The sequence below is a fragment of the Lycium ferocissimum genome, unplaced genomic scaffold (genome assembly GCF_029784015.1).
Source record: "Lycium ferocissimum isolate CSIRO_LF1 unplaced genomic scaffold, AGI_CSIRO_Lferr_CH_V1 ctg2577, whole genome shotgun sequence".
NCBI classification, from domain to species: domain Eukaryota; kingdom Viridiplantae; phylum Streptophyta; class Magnoliopsida; order Solanales; family Solanaceae; genus Lycium; species Lycium ferocissimum.
Genome location: NW_026722482.1, coordinates 41607 through 54662, shown reverse-complemented (window position 1 = coordinate 54662; position 13056 = coordinate 41607). Strand labels below are relative to the sequence as shown.

The following is a 13056-nucleotide window of genomic DNA, read 5'->3' as shown; positions in this document are numbered from 1 at the left end:
CGGACCGTATAAGTGTCCGTGGAAGTCCCGACGGGCTGAGTTAAATTTAATTATATAAATGTGATCCCACTTCACTAATTTCATTTCCCACACTTCTTCATCTCTCTCAAGGCTTCTAGAGGGTTCCACACCTCTCCCACAAGAACGCAAGAGAGATTCAAGATTAACTTCATCAAACCAAGAGAGTTAAGTGTAAGAAGCTCACTAGAGTTCATCCAAGACAAGGAATCTAAGCAGAAGTGAAGCTAGGGTTTTGGTGCAAGAGGAGTATCTCCGCTCAAGGCTTATTCTTACACTATCTAAGGTAAGTTTTATGATCATTCCATGTTGTTTAAGGTAATGAGAGGTTGAAAGACTTGGATTGTAGAAGGAGATGGAAATGGGCCATAAATGTGAGAATAGTGACATCTTTGAGTGGTAGCTTAGAATGAATCACGATTCTTGATGTGTTGGGATTATGATTATGCTATAAATGATATTAAGAACGTGGGATAAGCATTATATATGAGAAAACGTAATGGTGTACTATGACCATGATTATGGAGGAGTTGAAGTGAAATTGTGAAATGTGGATAATGTAGATGAATGATGATTGTTGCTTCTAATATTGTGAATGTTGTTATGGATGTTTGGGAGTTGATATGTAATATGAGGAGAGTTGTATAAACAAAGGAAATGCTGCCCAATTTTCTCTAGCTTTAGTAAGCATGTTCTTATAATCGATTAGCTAATGTTAATACGAACTTTCTTGAAGGTAGAAACGTGAGCATCGAAGGAGAACGATCAAACGATAGAATAGCTAAACGAAAGAAGTATGTAAGGCTAATCCTCTCCTCCTAAGGCATGACTCCTATGACATGAATCTTCCTATTTTTCCGTGATCTTCCCGAATAACGAAAATTATGAGTCCATGACTATGAAGAGCTACATACGCATATGATAAAGAAAAGAGATACGATACGAGCATGATAATGATGATGATGAGTTTAAGTATAAAGAATCCTATAGTAACATACGATGTCCATGAGGTTAATGATCCTAAATATGGTTCCATTGATGCTTTTCTTATGTACATTCACCTTATAATGTTAGTCCCCTCAAGGTGAGACATAATGATTATGATCACTCCATAATGTAATCGGGGGTTCACGACCTTATGTCACCCCGACATAGCCATAGTTGCCTTCAAGTTCTAATGTATGTTTGATGATAAATGTATAATGACGCTAAGCTTATGATATGCTTATGCAATGTATGAAAATGTTAAGTTTACGATGGGTATATGACGATGCGATTCCACCGTGCCTAAATGGCCGGGCATGTCACCATGAAAATGTGCTGCATACGATTCCACCGTGCCTAAATGGCCGGGCATGTCACCACTAAAGCGGGCTGCTATGTTTACACCGAGCCTAGAGGGTCGGGCATGACACCACTAGTGGGTGGCATATGATGGTTACCCGGACGCGAGTTAAAGATGATGATATATGTGATACGATGATGTATGCGCTATGACGATACATGTACTACGTTTATACATGATATATGTATGAAATGTATCCACCCTTAAAAGTTACGCCGGTTATATCTTCATCTTATGTCTTATGACTTCTCTATTATGTTCATTTCATTCATGCCTTACATACTCAGTACAATGTTCGTACTGACGTCCGTTTTCTTTGGACTCTGTGTTCATGCCCACAGGTAGGCAGGGAGGTGATCCCAACTCATAGGAGCTACTAGCAGACTTTGAGAGCACCCCATTATTCCGGAGGTGCCATTGATTTATTCTTTTGTGTATATATATGTTTTGGGCATGACGGGGTCCTGTCTCGTCCATATGTCTAGTACTCTAGTAGAGGTTCGTAGATGCGTATGTGTGGGTAGTATGGTCTCACGATGTCCTTATTGTATGTACATTATTTTGATAGCCGAAGGGCTTATGTATATAAAGGTAATTATGTTTCGAAGTGAAAAATGGTTTTTCCTATGACTTGAGTATAAGATTAATGAATGAACGGTTGATGAGTATGATGGGTAATGGTATGAGCAGTGCTCGGTGGTTAGCCCCGGGTACCCGTCATGGCCCCTAGTCGGGTTGTGACAAATGTCATCTTGGAGCCAGAAGAAAAATTGGGAGGAAAGACATACAGAATGTATAAAAGCCTTGACTATGCCACTTGCATGAACTTCTGTGGTATGGTTGCTCTTGGTTTTACTGGCCCTAAATTCACATGGTGCAATAATAGAAGTCCAAGGAAGAGAATATAGAAGAGACTAGATAGAATTTTTATTAATGATCAATGGTCTCAAAAGTTTCAACAAAATATTGTCAAACACCTGGTGAGAACAAGCTCTGACCATTGGCCACTCTTGATAAAATTCCATGACGACCAGTATAGCAGCATCAAATATTTTAGGTTTGTTAACTACTGGATTTAGATAGATGGGTTTCTAGATCTGGTCAAAGAGGTTTGGGACACTCAGGTTTATGGTAATTCTATGTGGATTCTACATCAAAAACTGAAGATTCTTAGTTCCAAACTAAGTTCCTAGTCAAGAAATATTATTGGAGATGTGAATGAAAAGGAGGCCATGGTGGGAGTCCAAGGTGCAAATTGATGATGCAATTTGGGATCCTCATTTTGGTCAACCAGCCGTGGAAGCTTTTACTCGAGAGGGTGCTCCTGGCCCAGTGAATATCGCTTATTCTGGTGTTTATCAGTGTCAACAACAACAGTGAATGCTCTAGGACTAATCTTAACAATACTCTCTCTATGCAGGAATCTATTCTTAAACAGAAATCCAAAATCCAGTGGTTGGATTTTCGTAGCACCATCAAAGATAGAAGGCGAAGGCTTGTAATGACCTGTTTGCTTGTTTAACACTTATGGACTCTTTTTCGCTAAAATATCCTTTCTGTAGCTTCAAATGGTATTCTTGACTTGCGGGAATTGGTGGCACGGTGATTTAATTAGCCGATACTTTTTGAAATATATTTATCTAATGTGTATGAATAGTTTACTCATAGGAATATGAGTTTCACACATACAAGGTACAAGTTGGTAAAATATAGTATTTGACGGAAGGGCTATATTTTAAAGTATGCAAATGGTTAAGTGAATAAGTAAATTATGGAAGCTATTGTGATGAGTTAATGGGCCAAGTCCACAAGTCATTTAACACCCTATGTCACATGGCCCATCTATAGGAGTGAATTTAAGTGGGTAGGGTTTGACATGTTGAAGGTTAACATCAAAATTTTGATACGGCTCACAATAGTTTATGTTAGATCCTACATTACTTTGTTGAGTTAATATATTCATGATGCTTAAAATAAGATGTGGTGTAGGATGGAATTAGGTTTCTAAAGGGGTCATTTACATGGCCAATGGCTAGTGATTACCTACTTAATTGGTGAGCATTAATGAATTTATCACAGTCGAGATAAATTTTGAGATTTCTATTCCAAATTAGGATGTGTTCTTGCATTATACCTTTGTTTCAGTGCTTGCTTATTTTCCTATTCGCACGGATATGCCTGTTTGCTTTGTTCCTTGTCTTAGTAGTTTAGGTTGTTAGCACTTATGGTAATTTCTTCCTGCATTCGGTATTGTGAACCTATGACGTGTCAAACTTTTTGTTTGTATTCTAAGGGACTAATTTCGATAGTTAGTTAGTGGGGGTGGTAGTGTTGATGCAAAATTTCAAATGAAAAGCTTTGAGAGGTTACTGGTGTTAATTGTTGGTTCTGCCAGTTCGTATTCATGGAAAGAAAAAAAAAAGGGATGCATTTATTTTCTTGAAATGTTAGCATTTTGGGATGTAATGTTAAATTGGTTGGTTATGACTTTCACAAATTGAGTTTGGATGATGATACTGGGGTAAGTTTCTAATCTTAAATTTAGGGGTAAGTTTCTAATCTTAAATTTAGTATTTCCTCGTGATATCATTCATTATTTAGCTATTTCATCCATGAGTTTAGCATAGAAATTGGGCTTTTCCAAGGAAATGGGTTTTCAAGTAAAATGTGAAATTGAACATCGATTTGTGATCTGATTTCGATGACTTTTGAGATTCTTAAGCTTTAGGCTATTGTAAGCCAGTTTTTCAATAAAATTACAGTTTTTCCCTTGTGGGCTCGAGATCATTTTTCGGGGTGCGCTTTTGGGTTTCGAATATAAGTTTAGCAATATGGGTGTCCTTAGATTCGTATTCTAACGTAGATCACATATTTGATATATTTTGATCGTTTAGAGGCTCTACGCAAAGGAAAGGCATTGGTTTGATCATTCATGGCATCCACTCGACTTTCGAGGTAGGTTATGGCTTACTTTAGTTAGACACTGATTAGAGAATCCTATGTAGTTGTAGAAAGTGACGGGGATAGCTTGATAGGCCTTCGGGCATGAAGTGGAGGTGAATTCCAATTAGGTTGATTCTGTCAGCTGTTATGTGGGCTTGTCGTCATATTTGTTATTTTCTTTGATTATCACCTACTTGTATCTCTGTCATATAGTAGCTCACTCATCACATGAAAGGGAAGTGTAATATTGATAATTGAACCGTGAATAGTAACATGACTTGTACTTGTTGATTGTATATTGGTGATATTTTTGAGGCTGATATCATACATGGCATGCTTTCCAAATTACTCTTATGTGATGGCGAGGTGAGTGATTGAGAGACTCTGAGGTCTTTTCAGGAGATTGAGAGTGACAGAGAGACTACAAGGTCTTTGCCGGAGATTGAGAGTGATAGAGACTCCGAGGTCTTTGTCAGAGTTTTGTGAAGAGTTTGGGCCTTTCGCTTCGGCTGGGCACCTTACAGTTGGAGGCTTCTGGGGCCTCATTTCAAGCAGTAGCAGAGCATGCCAAGGCGGTCGAGTCAGAGATAGTTCGGGCACATAGCGGTGGTGCGATAAGAAGGTTCACAAATTTGACAGTTTTAGGGGTCCTATTAGAGGTGGCGGACACCATAACAGGGGTCGTCATCATCCCTACAACCGACCCATCCAGTTATTACTACAGGCTTTAGCAGGTGTTTCTTCAAGTTATAGTGGGCACAGTTCTGAGAAGATTTCCCGAGGTTCTTACTCTCGACCATCAGACCGCGGAGGGTATTCTGGTTCTTCTATGACAGTTCAGCAGCCTATAGCTAGAGGGGCATGTTTTGAGTTGTTACACCTCCCGTTTTATTACAAGAAGATTTTGGCTTATTGGTGGTGTACACCTTCGGTTCGGTAGTCCGCACCAGAGCTTTGATCACAAGATATTTTACTTTGTATGTGTATAGGAGTATAAGTATGTATTCTTGACATTATGAGGGAATTAGAGGTGAAACGAATCGAATCGGAGCAAAACGAAGCAGTTCAGAAAACTGTTGAAACCAGTCAGTATCGACGGCCCAAGGGACAGACCGGCGACACGTCGACGAGCCGTCGCTTGGCACCGTCGACGAGATTCTGCAATCAGACATCTTAGGTGAAGAGTCGACGGCGCATGTCGACGGACCGTCGATACGTCGACGAGTCATCGACCCGCGGATCTGGAAGTTTCCATCCCTGGTTATAAATATAAGCTCCCACGTTTTAATTCATTATTTCTCCCCAAAACAGACTCTATATCTCTCTAGAACCCTCTAAAACCCTCTCTCTATTTCTACAACAAATCTATTCCAAGAAATCAAGATCAAAAGCCAAGATTTAAGAGATTCACATACTAGGAAGCCTATTAGGATTTGTGAAGAGTAAGAATTCCTTTGACATACAAGTGGAGGATTTCATTCTAATGGAGTAGAGTGACTCAAGGCTTATTCCCAAGTGATTAAGGTAAGTTTTATCATTCTTCCATGTTGTTTAGACTATTGAGGGGTTGAAAGACTTAGATTATGGGGAGAAGGGGAACATGAGGTGCAAATATGAAAATAAAGATATTCTTAAATCATGACTTGACTTGAATCATAGTTCTTGATATGTAATGAGTATAATCTTGCTATGAATAGTATTAAAGATGTTGTAGAGGCATTGTATGAGGATGGACACGGGATGGTGCCATAGTTGGGTTTATGAAGGATTGATAGGGAATGTTTGGGATTTAATAATGTCTAGCTTGGTGAAGTTGTTGATTAAGAGATTGTGGGTGTTGTTATTGATATTGGGAGTTGTTTATTATGTGGAGGAAGTCATCGAAATAAAGGAGATGTTACCCAATTTTTGTTAGTTTTAGCTTAAGCCTAAATATGTCTTCGATTATCTAATTTTAGTGCGAACTCTCTTGAATGTAGAAACGTGAATATTAGAGGGAAGCGTTCAAGTGATAAAGTTAGCAAAACGTAAAGGTATGTAAGGCTAGTCCCTTCTTTTCTAAGGCATGATCCCTATGACATGAATTCCCCTATCTCTCCATGACTTTCTTATATTCCATGAACTATGAGTCTACGTTGATAAAGAGCTCCTTATGAGGTAAAGATAAGCGATATGTCATGAATATGATAATGATGGTGATGAGTCTAAGTCTAGAGATCCTAAAGCGTATAATATGATAACTCCATGAAGCTGATGAACCTTATGCGTTTTCTTTGATGTTATTCATTATTGCTAAACCCACCTTATGATGCTAGTTCCTTCAAGGTGTGGTATGATGAACATGATTACTCCATAATGGGAATCGGAGGTTCTCGACCTTACGTCACCCAGATATAGTTATAGATTATCTTTGAGTTTGAATGTATGTTTTATGAGATGTATACGATGATGAGGTTACACCGTGCCTATAAGGCCGGACATGTCACCGCGAAAACGGGCTGCATACGATTCCATCGTGCATGGATGGCCGGACATGTCACCGCTAATGTGGGCTGCTTGTGATTACACCATGCCTAAGGGGCCGTACATGACACCATTAGTGGGCGGCGTACGATGGTTACCCGGACGCGGGTCAACGACGATGGTATATATATATGATATGCATGCATGTGTTTTCCTTTCAAGGTTAAGCAGGTTATATCTCCAGCTCATATTTCATTGTTTCACTATTATGCTATTATTATTCATGCCTTACATACTCAATACAATGTTCGTACTGACGTCCTTTCTTTTTGGACACTGTGTTCATGCCCACAGGTAGATAGGGAGACGGTGCGGATTCGTAGGAGCTTATCAGCAGATTCACAGGAGCACTCCATTATTCCGGAGGTGCCACTTATAATCATATTCTTTTGCGTATATATTTTGGGCACGACGGGGTCCTGTCCCGTCCTTATGTCTAGTACTCTAGTAGAGGCTCGTAGATACATACGTGTGGGTTGTTAGTGTCCCATGACGATGTCAGTGTACATTTTTGGTAACCGTACAGGCTTATGTTTATCTATGTATAGCCTCGGGGTATTCATATATGTATGTGTTCAGGTTGAGTATGATGACTAGTAATATGAGCGGTGCTCGGTAGTTAGCTCCGGGTACTCATCATGGCCTCTAGTCGGGTTGTGACATGAGTGTGGTGAGACAGGGCATTATGCGAGGGAGTATCCTAGATCCAGGTAGGGTTCCAGAGTTCAGACATCTAGGCCTCTAGCACCACTAGCTAAAGGAGGAGGATATTCTGGTAGAGGAGGTTCACAGTCTGGCAGAGGTGGCTATCAGCCTAGCAGGGGGTTAAAATTTGTCCGGTAGGGGTGGTTCTCAGGTCTCCAGGGTAAGAGCGCAGTCTGGACAGAATGACCGTGGAGGTGCTCGTTGCTATGTTTTTCCCGATAGGCTTGAGGCCGAGGCATCCGATGCGGTGATCTCAAGTACCATTTTTGTTCGTCATCGGGCAGCTTCAGTCTTATTTGATCCCAGTTCTACTTTTTCTTATGTGTCTACTTATCATTTTATTGGTTGGGATTTGACTTGTGACCGTCTTGACATACCGGTTCATGTGTCTACTCCGATTGGAGATTCTGCTGTGGTTGATTGAGTCTATCGGTCTTGCTTAGTCACTTTTATGGGGTACGACATGTGGGTAAACATGATGATCTTGGATATGGTAGATTTTGATATTATTTTGGGTATGAGTTGGTTGTCCCCGTACCACGCGATCTTGGACTGTCACGCTAAGATAGTCACCTTAGCCATGCCTGGGATTCCTAGACTTAAGCGGAGGGGTACTCCGAGTCTCGCTCTGAAAAAGATCATTTCCTATCTCCGCACTAAGAAATTAGTCGATAAGGGGCGTTTGGCCTACTTGGCCTCTGCCCCTTGAGTTCATGCCTATTGTATGCGTGTTCGCGGAGGTATTCCCTTCTGATATGCCAGGTATGCCACCCGATCGCAACATTGATTTTTGTATCAATTTAGAGCTCAACACTCGCCTGTTTTCAATTCCGCCTTATAGGATGGCACTAGCCGATTTGAGACAGTTAAACGATCAGTTGCAGTATTTTCTGAGTAAGGGATGCATTAGACAGAGCGTCTCCCCTTGGGGAGCTTCCGTGTTATTTTAAAGAAGAAAGATGGGACGATGAGGATGTGCATAGATTCCCGTCAATTGAACAAGGTCACCATTCGTAATAAGTATCCTATTCCTCGCAGTGATGACTTGTTCGACCAGCTTTATGCCAAGTTTTTGAAATGTGATTTCAAGCTTGATTCAGTGGCATTCTTGGGCCACGTGGTGTCAAAGGACGGGAAAATGGTTGATCCCAAGAAGATTGAGGCCGTTAGGTATTGGGCGAGGCCCACTGCAGTGATTGAAATTCGTAGCTTTGTAGATTTGGATAGTTACTACCATCGGTCCGTGAAAGAATTTGCTTCTATTATTTCTCACCTAGCCAGATTGACTTAGAAGGAGGTTCCTTTCTAGTGGTCCGATATTTGTGAAGAGAGCTTCCAAAAGCTCAAGACCTTATTAACTACAGCCCCTATTTCTCAAGACCTTATTAACTACAGCCCCTATTTTGGCATTCACCCGTGGAGGGTAAGGATTTCTCAGTTTATTATGATGCGTTCCGTGTTAGTTTGGGCGCTGTGTTGATGCAGGAGGGAAAGGTCATTGCCTATGCTTCTAGGCAATTGAAGATCCATGAGAAAAACTACCCTAGTCATTATTTAGAGTTGGCAACTATAGTCTTCGCTTGGAAGATTTGGAGGCACTATCTATATGGGGTCCATTGTGAGGTGTACACCGATCATCGCAACTTTCAGCACGTGTTCAGTCAGAGGGATATCAATTCTAGATAGTGTAGATGGATAGAGCTACTGAAGGATTATGATATCACTATACTTTACCATCCATGTAAAGCAAATGTGGTAGCTGATGCTTTGGGCTGGAAAGCAGTGAGTATGGCTAGTTTAGCTCGGTTGATTGCTTTTGAGCGTTCGTTAGCCATGGAGGTTTAGACTCTTACAAACAATCTTGTACATCTGGATTTTTCAGATCCGGGCAGAGTTTTAGCATGTGTTAAGGCGAGGTCATATCTCTTAGAGCAGATCAGGGCACAACAGTTTGAGGAGGCCCAGTTAGGTAAGATTCATGATAAGGTATTGAGTGGTGAGGCCAAGGAGGTCGTGCTTGATGGTGAGAGGGTCTTGAGGATCAAGGGACGCGTGTGATTTCCTTGTGTAGGTGGTTAGATTTGCTTGATTTTAGAAGAGGCTTATAGCTCCAGGTATTCGATTCATCCAGCCGCAACTAAGAGGTATCATGATTTGAGACAGCACTACTGGTGGAGCAGGATGAAGAGAAATATTGCAGATTTTGTTGCTCAGTGTTTGAATTGCCAGCAAGTCAAGTATGAGCACCAGAGACCTGGGGGTGTGCTTTAGAGGATTCCATTCCCAAGTGGAAGTGGGAGAGGATTGCAATGGATATTATTATGGGTCTTTCGAAGACCCTGGGCAAGTTCGATTCAGTTTGGATTATTGTTGATCGGTTGACTAAGTCTGCTCATTTCATCCCAGTACAAATTACTTATAATGCAGAAAAGTTGGCCAGGATTTACATTCGAGAGATAGTGCAATTGCACGGGGTTCCTGTTTCCATCATTTTCGTCCGAGGTACTCAGTTTACCTCTAAATTCTGGAGGATGTTGCAGGAAGAGTTGGGTACTCAGTTAGACCTTTGCACCATATTTCATCTAAAGACTGATGGTCAGTCCGGGTGGACTATCCAGGTGCTTGATTATATGTTGAGAGCCTGTGTTATTGATTTTTGTGGTCATTGGGACCAGTTCTTACCCTTGGCAAAGTTCGCGTAGAATAATAGCTACTATTTCAAAATTGATATGGCGCCATTCGAGGCTTTTGAGGTTCAACCTTGGGGTACAGATTTGCTGATTGAGTCTTTGGATAAGGTGAAGCTTATTCAGGAAAAGCTTCTGGCAGCTCAGAGTAGGAAAAAGATGTATGCGGATTGGAAGGTTCGTGATTTGGAGTTTATGATTGATGAGCAGGTTCTGTTAAAGGTTTAACCTATGAAGGGTGTGATGCAATTTGGGAAGAAGGGTAACTTTAGCGGGAGGTTCATCGACCACTTTTAAGATTCTTCGGCGTGTTGCTGAGATAGCCTACGAGTTGGCATTTCCACTAGGTTTGGTGGGTGTTCATCTGGTGTTTCATGTCTCTATGTTAAGAAGTACCATTGTGATTGGTCTTACATCATCCAATGGGACTCAATGCTTTTTTATCAGAATCTGCCATTCGAGAAAGAGCCTGTGGCCATTTTTGACCTGCAAGTTAGGAAGTTGAGGTCCAAGGATATTGCTTCAGTCAAGGTGCAGTAGAAGCACTGTCCAGTTGAGGAGGCCACTTGTGAGGCCGAGGCGAATATGCGGAGTAGATATCCTCAGTTGTTCGACAGTTGAGGTACCCCCTTATCCCCATCTTTCCATTGTGGCTCGAGGATGAGCGATGGTTTGATTGGTCACTGATGTAACGATCCGTTTGGTCGTTTAGCACTTTTGGACTCTTTTTCGCTAAAATACCCTTTCTGTAGCTTTAAAAGGTAGTTTTCACTTGGGGGAATTGGTGGCATGGTGATTTAATTGGCGGGTACTTTTTGAAATATATTTATATAATGCGTGTGAATAGTTTACTCATAGGAATATGAGTTTCACACATACAAGGTACAAGTTGGTAAAATATAGTATTTGACGGGAGGCCTATATTTTAAAGTATGCAAATGGTTAAGTGAATAAGTAAATTATGGAAGCTATTGTGATGAGTTAATGGGGACAAGTCCACAATTCATTTAACACCCTATGTCGTATGGCCCATCTATAAGAGTGAATTTAAGTGGGTAGGGTTTGGCATGTAAAAGGTTAACATTAAAATTTTGAAGCAAGGCCTTGCTGGACAATTACGGCTCACAATAGTTCAGGTTAGATTCTACATTGCTTTGTTGAGTTAATCTATTCATGATCCTTAAAATAATATGTGGAGTAGGATGGAATTAGGTTTCTAAAGGGGTCATTTGCACGGCCAGTGTCAGTGATTACCTACTTAATTGGTGAGCATTAATGAATTTATCACAGTCGATAAATTTTGAGATTTCTATTCCAAATTAGGATGTGTTCTTGCATTATACCTTTGTTTCAGTGCTTGCTTATTTTCCTATTCGCATGGATATGCTTGTTTGCTTTGTTCCTTGTCTTAATAGTTTGGGTCGTTAGCACTTATGGTAATTTCTTCATGCATTCATTATTGTGAACCTATGACGTGTCAAACTTTTTTGTTTGTATTCAAATGGACTAATTTCGATAGTTTGTTAGTGGGGGTGGTAGTGTTGTTGCAAATTTTCAAAATGAAAAGCTTTGAGAGGTTACTGGTGTTAATTGTTGGTTCTGCCAGTTCGTATTCATGGAAAAAAAAGGGATGCATTTATTTTCTTGAAATGTTAGCATTTTGGGATGTAATGTTAAATTGGTTGGTTATGACTTTCACAAATTGAGTTTGGATGATGATACCAGGGTAAGTTTCTAATCTTAAATTTAGTATTTCCTCATGATATCATCCATTATTTAGCTATTTCATCCATGAGTTTAGCGTAGAAATTGGGGTTTTCCATGGAAAAGGGTTTTCAAGTAAAATATGAAATTGAACATCGATTTGTGATCGGATTTCGAGGACTTTTGAGATTCTTAAGCTTTAGGCTATTGTAAGCCAGTTTTTTAATAAAATTACAGTTTTTCCCTTGTGGGCTCGAGATCATTTTTCGGGGTGCGTTCTTGGGTTTCGAATATAAATATAGCAATACGGGTGTCCTTATATTCGTATTCTAACGTGGATCGCATATTTGATAGATTTCGATATTTCAGAGGCCCTACACAAAGGAAAGGCATTGGTTTGATCGTTCGTGGCACCTGCTCGGTCTTCGAGGTAGGTTATGGCTTACTTTAGTTAGATTCTGATTAGAGAATCTTATGTAATTGTGAAAAGTGACGGGGATATCATGATGGGACTTCGAGCATGAAGTGGAGGTGAATACAAATTAGGTTGGTTCCGTTAGCTATTATGTAGGCTTGTCAACTTATTGTTAATTTCTGTGATTATCACCTACTTGTATCTCTGTCATATACTAGCTCACTCATCGTATGAAAGGAAAGTGTAATATTTATAATTGAACCGTGAACAGTAACATGACTTGTACTTGTTGATTGTATATTGGTAATATTGCTTTGACTGATATCATGCATGGTATGCTTTCCATATTACTCTTATGTGATGGTGAGGTGGCTGATTGAGAGACTCCGATCTCTTTGTCGGAGTTTGAGAGTGACAAAGAGACTTCGAGGTCTTTGCCAAAGATTGCGAGTGATTGATAGCCTCCGAGATTTCTGCCGGAGAGCACGAGTGGTATGTGGACTTCACGGGTCCCCTATGGGTCATGGCTTTGAGGTACTTCCCTTTAGCATGTGTGTACGAAAGTGGAGTGAGAAAGGTGACTATTACATTGCATTGCATTAATTCACTCATATATTTGACCTATCATTTGGTGAACTATATCTGTCTTGGTTGATTTCATGATTCCTTTACACTTTACTTTGTATATGATACATGACTATAATTGTTTGCTTTAT

The 13056-nt window shown here is 40.3% G+C and overlaps 1 long non-coding RNA gene across 2 annotated transcripts; it reads left to right on the top strand.

Moving 5' to 3' along the window:
• The first annotated feature begins 3270 nt into the window (after positions 1-3270).
• LOC132043508 (uncharacterized) lies at positions 3271-12601 on the top strand. Of its 2 annotated transcripts, none has more exons than XR_009411822.1 (4): positions 3271-3417; positions 4258-4322; positions 7128-7791; positions 12295-12601. It is a non-coding gene; the product is annotated as an uncharacterized LOC132043508 (long non-coding RNA). The 2 variants fall into 2 exon arrangements; XR_009411821.1 differs by having other exon boundaries at positions 12280-12601.
• Positions 12602-13056: the final 455 nt, after the last annotated feature.